The following is a 14,292-nucleotide window of genomic DNA, read 5'->3' as shown; positions in this document are numbered from 1 at the left end:
CTACGTAAAATGCAGGTTATAGTTATATTTATTGCATGATCTCATTTTAGAAATATGAAGATAGGTGACATACAATTTTATCATATATTGATATATATGGTATGTATCATATATACAAATTTATCATATATCAATATTTAAGTTTGTATATCCACAACCACAGGCTTTTCAGATGGCACCTGTGGTAAAGAACCTGCCTGCCAATATGTTAGAGACCTGGGTTTGATCCCTGGGTCGGGAAGATCCCCTGGAGGAGGGCACGGCAGCCCACTCCAGTATTCTTGCCTGGAGAATCCCAGAGACAGAGGAGCCTGGCGTGCTACAGTCCCGAACTGGACATGACTGAGTGACTTAGCTCCCATGCGTGCATCCAGAACCACAGTCAAAATACTGAAGCTTCACCACAAAGATCCTTCATGCAACTCTTTAAAGACAACACCCACCTCTCTCCTGCCACTCCTCAGACACACCCTGAAAACTGCTTCTCTGTTCTACATTCCAAAATTTCGTCATCTCAAAAATGTTGTATAAATGGAATCATACAGTATGTAACCTTTTGGATTGATTTCTTTTTTTCCCCTCAGCATGATTCCTGGGAGATTTTCCTAGTTTCTGTGTATATCAATAGTTTATTCCTATTACTGCTGGGTAGCATTTCATGGTATGGATATACCATGCTTTGTTTAAAAATTTACCTGTTGGAGGACAACTGGGTGGAATCCAGTTTGGGGCCATGATGATGAAGGTGCTTGAATGTTTGTTGTACAGATTATTTGGATAGACATAAATTTTCATTTCTCTGGGATAAATGCCCAAGACTGTCATTGCTGGGTCATATGGTAATTGCATTTTTAGTTTTGTGAGAAACAGCCAAACTGTTTTTTCAGATTGGCTGTACCTCTGTCCATTCCCACCAGCAATGTGAATGATCTTGCTTCTCCATACTCTCAGAAGCATTTGGTATTGTTGCTATTTTTTATTTTAGCCATTCTGAGAGTATGCAGTGATAGCTCATTGCTGTCTTTTTTTCTTCTTCCAATTTTATTGTGATGTCGACACCAGAGCTATGTAAGTAAACGGTATACTGCATAATGATTTGACTTATACACATCATTCAGTGATTACCACAATAGGCTTAGGGGACATATATCATCTCAGATAGATATAAAAGTAAAGAAATAAATTTCTTTCCCTTGTGATGAGAGCTCTTATAATTTACTCTGTTAATGACTTTCATATACATCATATAGCACTGTTAGCTGTATTTATCATGTTGTATATTAACATCCCTATACTTATTTATCTTATAACTGGAACTTTGCACCTTTTGACCACCTTCATCCAATTACCCTTCCCACTGCCCCCCGTCTCTGGTAACCACAAATCTAATCTCTGTTTCTATGAGTTTCTTTAAGTATATTTGTCCTACAACACTAAGATTGTCCCTGTTACACAACATAGTGATTTGGTACTTCTGTAAGTTTCAAAATCATTACCATGCTGCTTACCATTCATTGTCTTAATTTGCATTTTGTGTTGTCTAGTGATGTTGGACATCATTTCATTCATCTATCCTCTTTAGCCTTCATGAGTTTTGCCCATTTTCTAACTGGATATTTTTGTTCATTGATTTTGAAAATTCACAAGTTAGCAACAGAACAACAACAAGTTTGCAGATATTTTCTCCCAAGATGTAGCTAGTCTTTTCAGTCTCTTCACAAGGCATCTGGATGGCAAATGTTTTAAATTTTGATGAAGTCTGATCTATCAATTTTCCTCGTATGGATCATGCCCTTTGTGTCAAGTTGAAGAACATTTTGCTTAGTGTTAGATCCCAAGGATTTTCTTTTATTTCTGAGTTTCACAGTTTATATTTACATTTTGTCCCTGATCCATTTGAGTGAATTTTTGTATAAGGTGCGAGGTTTAGGTTGGCATTCATGTTGTTTGCTTTTAGGTGTTCAATTGTTCCTGCATCATTTGTTGAAAAGGCTATCCTTTCTCCACTGAATTGGTTTGGATTGATGTCAAAAATTAGGTGAGCATGTTTATGTGGTCTGGGCTTTACCTGTGGCTCAGTGGTAAAAAATCTGCCTGCAATGCAGGAGACTGAGGCAGAAGATAAGAGTTTGATCCCTGGGTCAGGAAGAACATCTGGAGAAAGGAAATGGCAACCCATTCCAGTATTCTTCCCTGGAAAATTCCAATCCATGGGGTTGCAAAAGAGTCAAACATGACTGGACAACTAAACAACAGCAAACGTGGTCTGGGTTCTGGATTTCCATTCTGCTCCACTGGTCCCTGTGTCCTTCTCTCGACAGACATCAGTGTCTTGATGTTAAGAGTAATTATATTAAGAGCATTATGAGTTAACTTTAATATTGGACAGAGCAATTTCTGTACTTTGTTCTTTTTTAAGATTGCTTTAGCTATTCTATGGCCTGCATCTTTCCATATAAATTTAAAAATATGCTTATCTATAGGCAACAAAAAAACCTTGCTGGAATTTTGATAGAATTTGCATTAAACATGTAGACAGTTTGGGGATAATTGACATCTTTACTATGTTCAGTTTTGAACCCAATATGCCTTTCCATTTTTTGAGCTCTTCTTTTGATTTCTTTCATTAGAATTTTGTGTATATATAGTAATATACTATATATATTACACTTGGGCTTCCCTTCTGCCTGCAATTTGGGAAACCTGGGTTTGATCCCTGGGTTGGGAAGATCCCCTGAAGAAGGAAATGGCCACCCACTCCAGTATTCTGGCCTGGAGAATTCCATGGACTGTGTCCATGGGGTTGCAAAGAGTCAGACATGACTGAGTAACTTTCACTTCACTTCACAGTATATCTGCATTCATGTTCAGTCATGTCTGACTCTTTGCAATCCTATGGACTGTAGCCCACGAGGCTCCTCTGTACATGGGATTTTCCAGGGAAGAATACTGGAGTTGATTGCTATTTCTTCATCCAGAGGATCTTCCCGACCCAGGGAGTGAACCTGCATCTCCTGTGTCTCCTTCATTGGCAGGTGGATTCTTTACTGATGAACCACTAGGGAAGGCCATATATAGTGTACACAAAATAATAATTTTGGGTATATACATATATATAGTATGTATACAATTATATAATATCTATTAATTATGTTCTCTATATTAATAATATTATTCCTCTTTCAGATTCCTTTTCACTATAGGTTATTACAAGATATTGAATATAGTTCCCTGTGCTGTACAGTAGGCCCTTGTTGGTTATCTATTTTATGTATAGTAAAATATATATATATTTATATATATATTTTATATATAGTGAAAGAAGTGGCAACCAACTCCAGTGTTCTTGCCTAGAGAATCCCAGAGATGGGAGAGCCTGGTGGGCTGCCGTCTATGGGGTCGCACAGAGTCAGACACGACTGGAGCAACTTAGCAGCAGCAGCAGCAGCAGCAGTGTGTATATGTGAATCCCAACCTCCTAATTTATCTCTCTTTCCCCCAACTTCCCTGCTATCCTCTTTGGTAATCATAAGTTTTCTGTGTTTGTGAGTTTGTTTCTGTTTTGTAAATAAGTCCATCTGTATCATTCTTATTAGATACCACACAAAGGACGTCATATATTTATCTTTATCCACCTGGTTTACTTAATTTAGAATGATGGTTTCACTAGGTTCATCCATGTTGCTGCATGCTGAATCAGTGTCTGTGCATTATCATGTCAAATAATTCTTAAATAATCTGAGAAAATTAATACAGTGTTCAGTGCAGTTCAGTCGCTCAATTGTGTCTGACTCTTTGCAACCCTATGAACCGCAGCATGCCAGGCTTCCCTGTTCATCACCAACTCCTGGAGCCTACCCAAACTCATGTCCATTGAGTTGGTGATGCCATCCAACCATCTCATCCTCTATCGTCCCCTTCTCCTCCTGCCCCCAATCTTTCCCAGCATCAGGGTCTTTTCAAATGAGTCAGCTCTTTGCATCAGGTGGCCAAAGTATTGGAGTTTCAGCTTCAGTATCAGTCCTTCCAATGAACACCCAGGACTGATTTCCTTTAGGATGGACTTATTTGAGCTCCTTGCAGTCCAAGGGACTCTCAAGAGTCTTCTCCAATACCACAGTTCAAAAGCATTGATTCTTCTGCACTTAGCTTTCTTTATAGTCCAACTCTCACATCCATACATGACTACTGGAAAAACCATAATCTTGACTAGATGGACCTTTGTTGACAAAGTAGTGTCTCTCCTTTTTAATACGCTGTCTAGGTTGGTCATAACTCTCCTTCCAAGGAGTAAGCGTCTTTTTATTTCATGGCTACAATCACCATCTGCAGTGATTTTGGAGCCCCCCAAAATAAAGTCAGCCACTGTTTCCACTGTTTCCCCATCTATTTGCCATGAAGTGATGGGACCAGATGCCGCAATCTTAGTTTTCTGAATGTTGAGGTTTAATACAGTGTAGAAATAGGTATTAATTTAATGTGATGAATTTTCCATATGTTTAGGTGCCCCTATGGCTTGTACTGGTTTGAGAAGCAAACAAACCTATGAATTACATAGAAGAAAAGCATTTTTCTCTTATAGTGATGGCATCTGAGGTTTCCTTCCCAATGAACACAAGAAACATTATGAAAAACATTAATATAAACGTATGTCTGTCCTCTAAAAACAATATGTTTAAAACAACTTGCATACTTTCTATGTTTTAGACTAAAAAAATTTCATTGTTGAAATCACATCCACTTGCTAAAAATACGCAAACCAATGATGTGATACTGTATCAGGCTCCCTTCACCCTCTCAACTGATATTTACAACAGGAATTAATTGTAGATGACTTCAACTCATGGCTGTGTAATTTATCCCAGGCTAGAGGTTTCAGAAACAAAGCCTCTCCATCTGTCTCTGTCTTCAGCTCTCACATGAGGAGCCCATTTATCAGCCTTCTTTATTGATTTTTTATTTGTAGAAGTGATGCAAAACGTACTAGACATCCAAATAAATTGCTGATCATCACCTTCTTTGCATGGTTCTGAATCTTCAAAAGCTCTATACATATTGGCATGTATCATTCTGTTATATATGAATAACACTAGCAAGTGCTCACCACTTAATATATACATGCACAAACACCCATCTACAGTCTAACTGGCTTTTTGAGGTTTAGAAATGAGAATTCTATCAACAGGCTCTTTTTGATATTCCTAAAGGGATCATTTAGTTTATCTCTGTTATTATTACACTATAGAATTATATTTATGTGTAGACTATCCAGTTGTTTTGTATCTGTGTCTATTACAAATTTTGTCATTTTATACTCCTGGTCTTGTTTCACTCCTTTCACAACCCTGCTTTATAAAGTATCTTCATTTTGCAGCTGTGCTACGTGAAGAGAGGTGTTGAACTTATTTTTTTGTAAAGTCAAATCGTTATCTTCTAGCAGCCCTGAGACCAGAATATAGATCTGCTGACTCCAAGCTCTTTGCGGTAAACATCAGTCCCTCTGTGGCCAAAGTCCAAACACAGAATGAACAAAAACACCGAGCAGCGTACAAAAGGAGTTATTTTGAGCTGCCTCTAGTGGTGCCATCCGTACCCAGGAAACACTGACAATTACCAGCTCGGTGCTAATTTACCGATGTGTGTCTTGCCTATGACTAAACATTACTCAGCCTATGCTGATTAATTCTGATATGAATCAGATAATTTCATCAGTGGCTAAAATTCATACTTTAATCACCCTTCTGTAAGCAGTCTTTTACGCTATGTATCCCGTATCCTGAGATTATTTGTAGTTATTTCTTAAATGCGATTCATAGAATTACAATTTATAAACCGCCAAAAGTGCACAGAATGTCATTATCTGAAAATGGTGCTAGACTCATTTCATGCTCAGTCGCTCAGTCACGTTCAGCTCTGTGACCCCAGGGACTGCAGCCCACCAGGCTCCTCTGTCCATGGGATTCTCCAGGCAACAATACTGGAGTGGGTTGCCATTGCTTACTCCAGTTAGACTCATTAGACATCAATTAATCTCATGTTTATTCAGGATCTTATGTAAAACAGGAAACTAAATTTAGGACTCAGTTCTTTGCATGCTCATGGATTTAAATGGCAAATGCATCTTTACTTTATACAAACAATATAATTTTCTTTGTTTATCCGATATGCTTCTTTATTCTTTTTATCATAAAAATTGCCTCCTCACATGGTTTTAAAATAATTGAGTCCATTTGTTTCATTTTCCCTGATGTATTAGTATTTTCTTTGCATGGTGCTTTAGAAAATATATGACCTAGAAAGCAGACAAATTCTTGTCACAGCTGCGACCTTACTGAGGCAGAAAATTTGGCATTTATATAAAATGAAACCATCTCTAATGCTTTGTTCGCCTTTCCAGAATCCCCTTTGTTTAATCAGTGTTTGTAGTCTCTAAAAAGGGCCTGCTTTCACGAGTAAGTGGATAGGAATGAGGAGATGCCAATATGCAAATAAAATGATGATATAAAAGAAAATGGATTTTTTCCCCCTCCAGCTGAAGTCTGTGCAGGTTGTCCTGATTGTCACTGATAGCTGTATGAGTCAGTCTCTAATTCATAAATTACAATCCTTACCCACTCCCACACCAGACTTGCCCTGCTACACGTTTCCATGGCTCCGACTTCCCCACCATCGTGCATTATTGTTGTTGCTTCTTGTGTCTTCTGTATTCTCTGATAGATGTATGGGTCAGGGACAGGGACCGCCTTGATTTCTTGTGATGCCAGCTTCCAGAAGATTGCTGGCACAGGGAGTTCTTAATAAACGTTTCTTCAATAGAAGAATTGTTAAAAATAGATTCTAAGTCAGTGAAACACAGAAAGACAAAGACCATATGACACCTCTCATATGCGGAATCTAAAATATGACACAAATGACTTATCTATGAAAAAGAAAGACTCACAGACAGAGAACAGACTTGTGATTGTCAGGGGGAAGAAGGGATGGGAGAGGCATGGACTGGGAATTTGGGATTAGCAGATGTAGACTAATATATAGCATGGATAAGCAAAATGTTACTGTGTGGCACAGGGAAATATTTTCAATATCCTGTTACAAACCATAATGGGAAAGAATATGAAAGAGAATGTATATGTATGTATATGTATAACTGAATGTATATGTATAACTGAATCACTCTGCTATACAGCAGAAATTAACACAACATTGTAAATCAACTACACTTCAATAAAAATAAGTTTAAAAAAAGTAGTTTCAACTCTGAGCTCATTCTCAATTCCTATAATTCTTTAAAAAAATTTTATTGAGGTATAGTTGATTTATGATGTCATGTAATTTTCAGGGGTAAAACACAGAGATTCAGCTTATAATTCTTTTTTAGAAAGTTTTACGGATGTATAATTGATATACCAAAACATGCACATATTTAATACACAGTATGATGAGTTCAGACATATGCACACACCTGTGAAGCTGTCACCGAAATCAAGCCAATGAACATATTATCATCATCTCTGAATGTTTCATCCTGCCCTGGCTGTGTGTTTTTTTTTTTTTTTTTTTGGAGTGGTAAGTATACCACAGAAAATTCAAAGCCAAATTTTAATATATTACCCTTCATTGTTACATTCTTTAACTACTTTTCTTTGTCTCTTCTTGCCAATCTTCCATTCCTCTTACAAAAGTTGCACAAAGTCAACCATACTTGAAATAAAATTAATGGAGAAAAATAAAAATAAATAAAATTGAATAAATACAGGGAAAACACTGACTAGAGCAGCCTTCTCTCATTCTACAAAAAATAATAAGAGTAAGCTCTGATATTCATGTTTTCATCATTTACCTGGTTACTCTTATCTTGAGTGACAGTTCTGGAGAAAGAAGGAGGTGGAAATTGAATAAACATTGCAGTATCGTGATGTTTGCTTGATTAACTTAAAACTTATTCTGGACATCAACAGAAACTGTATCTCAAACTAGTGCCTGTTTAGTCTTGGTCTTCCCAGCATAACAGCAGCTACTCCACACTATGGCAAGGGGTTCTTTATCTCATGAGATGGGATGGCTAAGAAGAGGAGGAGTGAACTCTTCAGGGTCTGGAGCTCTGGCAAAAAGTCCTCTCTTTGGCAGTACTGTTGGAAGAGGAAAGAGCTTATTAGAGGAGAGAGCACATGCTAAAATTGAAAGAATAAGCAAAAGCTGAAATCTAGGCAGTCATATCATGGCCAAAATTCCGGTAGGAAATCCAGACAGTAACCAAGTTGAATGACTTTAAAGTAAGCCACTGAGATGACAGTATTAAAGTAGGAGTCTGGGGCTTCTGAGGTGCTCTGTGGTAAAGAATCTGCCTGCCAATGCAGGAGACTCAGGTTCAATCCCTGGGTCTGAAAGATCCCCAGGAGAAGGAAATGGCAACCCACTCCAGTATTCTTTCCTGGGCAATCCCATGGATAAAAGGAGCCTAGTGGGCTACAGTCCATGTGGTCTCAAAGAACTGGACACAATGACTAAACAGCTAGGGGTAAAGAGATAAAAGCAAATACAGCCAAGCCAGGCTGGCAGTTGATGAAATGGGATCCAAAGGTGATGGAGTCTTTCTCTGATGAGCCATCTCAGCCATGGGGCAGGAGTGCTGGTGCATGTTTTAGAGTAGGAGTGGGGCCAGATGGGATGTGCTCCTTCCAGGCTTGTGGTCTCTGAGTAGTATTTTGCTTTATGTCTCTGTAGTCCTCTGCACAGCACTCCATCACTCCACCACCATGGGTATCTCATACCTTCTTTACGGACATCACCAGTCATGCCATGTCCTTGTCCAGCCTCATGAGACATTATCAGCCTTGGACTCTGAATTTCACTCAGTCAACTGGACTGTGAGATCAACACAGATATGTTTTGTTTTCGGGTTGTTTTGTTTTATTGTTTTTATTTAAAATCTGTATTTATTTGGCTGTGCCAGGTATTTATTTTGGCACCTGGGATCACTAATCTTTGTTGCAGCATGCGGGATATCTTAGTTGTCATGTGTGGGACCTGGTTCCCTGACCAGGGATCAAAACTGAGCACCCTGCCTTGGGAGTGCAGAGTCTTAGCTACTAGACCACCAGGGCTGTGTTTGCTAGCACTTAAATGAATTTATATGCAGAGTACATCATGAGAAATGCTGGGCTGGAAGAAGCACAAACTGGAATCAAGATTGCCAGGAGAAATATCAATAACCTCAGATATGCAGATGACACCACCCTTATGGCAGAAAGTGAAGAGGAACTAAAAAGCCTCTTGATGAAAGTGAAAGAGGAGAGTCAAAAAGTTGGCTTAAAGCTCAACATTCAGAAAATGAAGATCATGGCATCTAGTCCCATCACTTCATGGGAAATAGATGGGGAAACAGTGTCAGACTTCATTTTTTGGGCTCCAAAATCACTGCATATGGTGATTGCAGCCATGAAATTAAAAGATGCTTACTCCTTGGAAGGAAAGTTATGACCAACCTAGATGGCATATTCAAAAGCAGAGACATTACTTTGCCAACAAAGGTCCGTCTAATCAAGGCTATGGTTTTTCCAGTGGTCATGTATGGATGTAAGAGTTGAACTGTGAAGAAGGCGGAGCACCGAAGAATTGATGCTTTTGAACTGTGGTGTTGGAGAAGACTCTTGACAGTCCCTTGGACAGCATGGAGATATAACCAGTCCATCCTAAAGGAAATCAGTCCTGGGTGTTCATTGGAAGGAATGTTGCTGAAGCTGAAACTCGAATAGTTTGGTCACCTCATGCGAAGAGTTGACTCATTGGAAAAGACTCTGATGCTGGAAGGGATTGGGGGCAGGAGGAGAAGGGAACGGCAGAGGATGAGATGGCTGGATGGCATCACTGACTCGATGGACATGAGTTTGGGTGAACTCTGGGAGTTGGTGATGGACAGGGAGGCCTGGCGTGCTGTGATTCATAGGGTCGCAAGGATTCGGACACGACTGAGCGACTAAACTGAACTGAACTGAAATTAAACTTGGGAGCAAGGTGAGGGGAGTGTGGAGGGAATGGGAAACAGTAGGGCACATACACATTCGAAATCTAGGAAGGATACTGGGGTCCAAAGGGTATATTGGGATTACATTTTCTACATTGAGTGAAATGTCGAACATCTCTTTCCCACCTGCTCTACCTAGACTAGGCTTTCTTTAGCTGAATCCAGGCTGTAGCTTATTTTTCCTTCAGTTCAGTTCAGTTCAGTTCAGTCGCTTACATCAAATAAGCTTTTTAGAACATTTTAATAAGAAATTTGATTCCTTCTATAGTTTTTTCATAGATACATACACATATAATGTCTCTTACACATCCACACATAAATATATGTGTAGGATCTTTATTGTCACTTTCTTTTTAATTAATTTTATTGAGGTATAGTTGGTTTACAATGTTCTGTTAGTTACTGTACATCAAAGTGAATCATGTATGTATATGAATCATATATGTATACACGTCTACATATATCCCCACTTTTTTGGATTTCCTTCCCATTTAGGTCACCACAGAGCACTGAGTAGACTTCTCTGAGCTATACAGTAGGTTCTCATTAGTTATCACCTTTTTTTTTTTTTACCAAAACCTGTGACCATATCATACACACTTTACTTCTCATAATTAACTGGAAATATCTCCAAATTAATAGGTATAAGTCTAAGTCATTCTTTTCAAAATTGCACATATTATGTTTTCTATGTAATGTGTTTCAGTCATTTTCTTAACAATAGATTATTTTGTTTCCAGTTTTTCATCAGTACAACAAGCATTCTTGTATATATTTGTTTCTATGGGATGCCCCAAAGGTTTGCTGGATCAAAAATATGTGTAATTATGATAAGAAGTAGCCAGATTTGTTTTCAAAATGACTGTAACACTACATTTCCAATGGCACTGGGAAAGGACACTCTGTTGTCTGGATCTCCACGAGGGATAAATATTATAGCTCTTTTTGACATTCTTGTTTCCAGCCTCAAGGGTATAAAATGAAATCTTGCTATCCTAATTTGCATTTCTCTGACCCTTGGTGAATTTTGGGGTCTTTTCACATGGTGTTCTATTTATCTAAGATCCATTGATCTAGTCTATTGGATATACATTTCTAAGAATTATTAATTTGTATCCTATTCCCCCAATCTTTGTCCCTTCATAATCTTTTTTGATATAGGACTAGCTCACTGGTCAATTTAGATTCTCCCTGGCCTTCACTGACAGGGTGTCCCTGAATGTTGTTAGAAATTTCATTGTAAAACAAGAGCTGTCTCCTCTGTGCCAGTCTTTTTCCCTTGAGTATGCCCTACTCAAGCCAGATAAACTCCAGGCAGGAGGAACTAGCCGATTCACTTACAGCCCTCTCATGGGTAAGACGGATGAACAGAACACAAATTCTCAATTTCTAAAACACCTAAATGAGTTAGGTGCCTTATCAAGAAATGCAGGTTGTCGCTGAGGGAGAGGGTCTCCCTAACTGTGTCAAATACCACCTTTGAAAGCATGGACCAGTCTGCAAATAAAGCATTCTCTGGACACAGTGGGATTTCAGAGTGACAGATGTGACTGCGGGAGGTCTCGAAGGACACTGCAATAGGGTGGCTCATATCTCTCTTACTGATTAGTCTGTGTCTGTGCTCACCGTTCTAATCTATTCCAGCCAGCTGCACACAGCAGATTATTACCTAGTCAATATGGAACACAGTCAACTGCCGAGCAGACATTGGTCATTACCTTGTCATGCAGAGCAGTCACTGAAACCACTCGTTTCCCCTGGAGCCCTTTAATGATTAAAATGATGTGGACTGCTTGATCTCCTTGTCACCACAATGGCAAAAAATCAAGGGAAGTCAGCCTTGCTTTTGTGACTAGCATCACCTGATTTTCAAGGTGGGTGGGGGAGGATTGCAAGAGAACTAATGCCCTCTAGGAATCCTTTGCTTGCAGTTGCCATCCATCTGCCCACAGCATCCTCAACCAGCTTTAGCTGTGTAGGCTGCTCCAGTTGGTTCTAACCTGTTTGCTTCAAAATAATAATAATAAGGAGATCACTGTGTTTTCTTTGTGTAATCTCTTTGATACCAACATACTAGTTAAACCATAGGCAGTAGATTGGGAGATACCAGGTACCCGAATCAAATCAAGAAACATTAAAGAAGTTGCTCAGTATGGGTAGTCAATGTCAGGATCAAGACCCTAGCATGGGGAATTTCCAGGTAGTCCAGTGGTCAAAGATCCACCTTACAGTGCAGAGGACGCAGGTTCAATTCTTGATTGGAGAACCAAGATCCCACAGGCTGCAACTAAGCCCAAGCACTCCGACTACTGAGCCTGATCGCCACAGCTAGAGAGTACATGTGCCCGAACAAATGATCCCACATGATGCAACGAAGACCCAACTTAACTGCCTGCTGCAATTAAGACCCAACAAATCCGTGTTGCATGCTCAGTCGTTTCAGTCATGCCTGACTCTGCGACCCCGTGGACTGTAGCCCGCCAGGCTCCTCGGTCCATGGTGTTCTCCAGGCAAGAATGCTGGAGTGGGTTGCCATTCCCTCCTCCAAGGGATCTTCCCAACCCAGGGCTCAAACCCATGTCTCTTACATCTCCTGCATTGGCAAGTGGGTTCTTTACCACTAGTGCCACTTTGGAAGCCCAAGACCAAATACAGCCAAATTAGGTAAATAAATAATTTTTAAAGTAAAATAAAAAATAAAATATAACCTTTAAATAAAAGACCCTGGCATGTACTGACTGTAACAGGAGTGTTAGAATCCTCATGGATGATTTTCAGGGAACCTGTAAAACCTCTAAGATTACATGAAAATTTTGTATCTTCGCTTTTTTTCAGGAAAGAGTCTGTGGATTTCATCAGATTTCCTATATCAGTCGAAAGTGAGTTAAGGGTTCTCATTCTAGAGGAAATGCAAGTCTTCATTCCAGTTGTCAGGAAGGAACCCTCACTTGGATGAAGGACAAGGTAGAGACTTCAAAGGCACACAATAGGACCCAGCCAGAAGTATGAAAGTTTTGGTGGAAGAGTAAAAATTCTCAGCCACTTAATTCACTTTACAAATATTTATTGACTTACTACATGCCAGACATTGTGCTATGTGTGACCAAGACTCTGCCCTTGACCCAGCTCTAGTCAGGGTCTGCTGAGCCCTCAGGTCCCTGCCCTTAGACTCTGTCACTGGCTGGTAAGAATCTTGTTGGGTCAGTTTAGTGGAAAGTTCAGAAGTCCAGACTTTCCTTGATCCCAAAAAGGAGCAGGGGCTGAGACTTTCATGCTTTAATGTGCTCAGTTGTGCCTGACTCCTTTGTGACTCCCATTGACTACAGCCTGCCAGGCTCCTCTTCCAAAGTGGCCCTAGTGGTAAAGAACCCACTTGCCAGTGCAGGAGATGTAAGAGACATGGGTTTGAGCCCTGGATTGGGGAGATCCCTTGGAGGAGGGCATGGCAACCCACTCCAGTATTCTTTCCAGGAGAACTCCAAGGGCAAGTTAATATTTCAACTTCTGATTTTATTCTGTCTGTGTGCTTCTCTCTCCTGAGCCAGATGTGGCCACATGGAGCTCTGAGTGTCCTCTGTTTGGGATCCTATCCCAAGCTCAGGTGATGGGAGCACAGAGGGATGGCCTTGGCAAGCTCAACTCAAAGCTCCTCCTGCCCTTCTCAACTGTCACTGTCTTTGGTGAGGAAGGTTCAGAGGACCAGCTACACAAGACGGGACTAAGGAACAGAAGACAGAAGTCCAGGCTTTCCTTGATCCCAAAGAGGAGCAGGGGCTGAGACTTTCATGCTTTAATGCGCTGCGTGCTCAGTTGTGTCCGACTCTTAAAAAGCCTCTTGATGAAAGTGAAAGAGGAGAGCGAAAAAGTTGGCTTAAAGCTCAACATTCAGAAAACGAAGATCATGGCATCCAGTCCCATCACTTCATGGCAAATAGATGGGGAAACTGTGGAAACAGTGTCAGACTTTTTTGGGGGGGCTCCAAAATCACTGCAGATGGTGACTGCAGCCATGAAATTAAAAGACGCTTACTCCTTGGAAGAAAAGCTATGACCAACCTAGACAGCATATTCAAAAGCAGAGACATTACTTTGCCGACTGAGGTCCGTCTAGTCAAGGCTCTGGTTTTTCCTGTGGTCATGTATGGATGTGAGAGTTGAACTGTGAAGAAGGCTGAGCACCGAAGAATTGATGCTTTTGAACTGTGGTGCTGGAGAAGACTCTTGAGATGCTGGCCTCAGGTAGTCTCCTGATCTTCTCTGAAGGATGC

This window comes from Budorcas taxicolor, chromosome 8 (genome assembly GCF_023091745.1).
Source record: "Budorcas taxicolor isolate Tak-1 chromosome 8, Takin1.1, whole genome shotgun sequence".
NCBI classification, from domain to species: Eukaryota; Metazoa; Chordata; class Mammalia; order Artiodactyla; family Bovidae; genus Budorcas; species Budorcas taxicolor.
The sequence above is the reverse complement of the archived record's forward strand: the minus strand, read 5'-3'. Positions refer to the sequence as shown.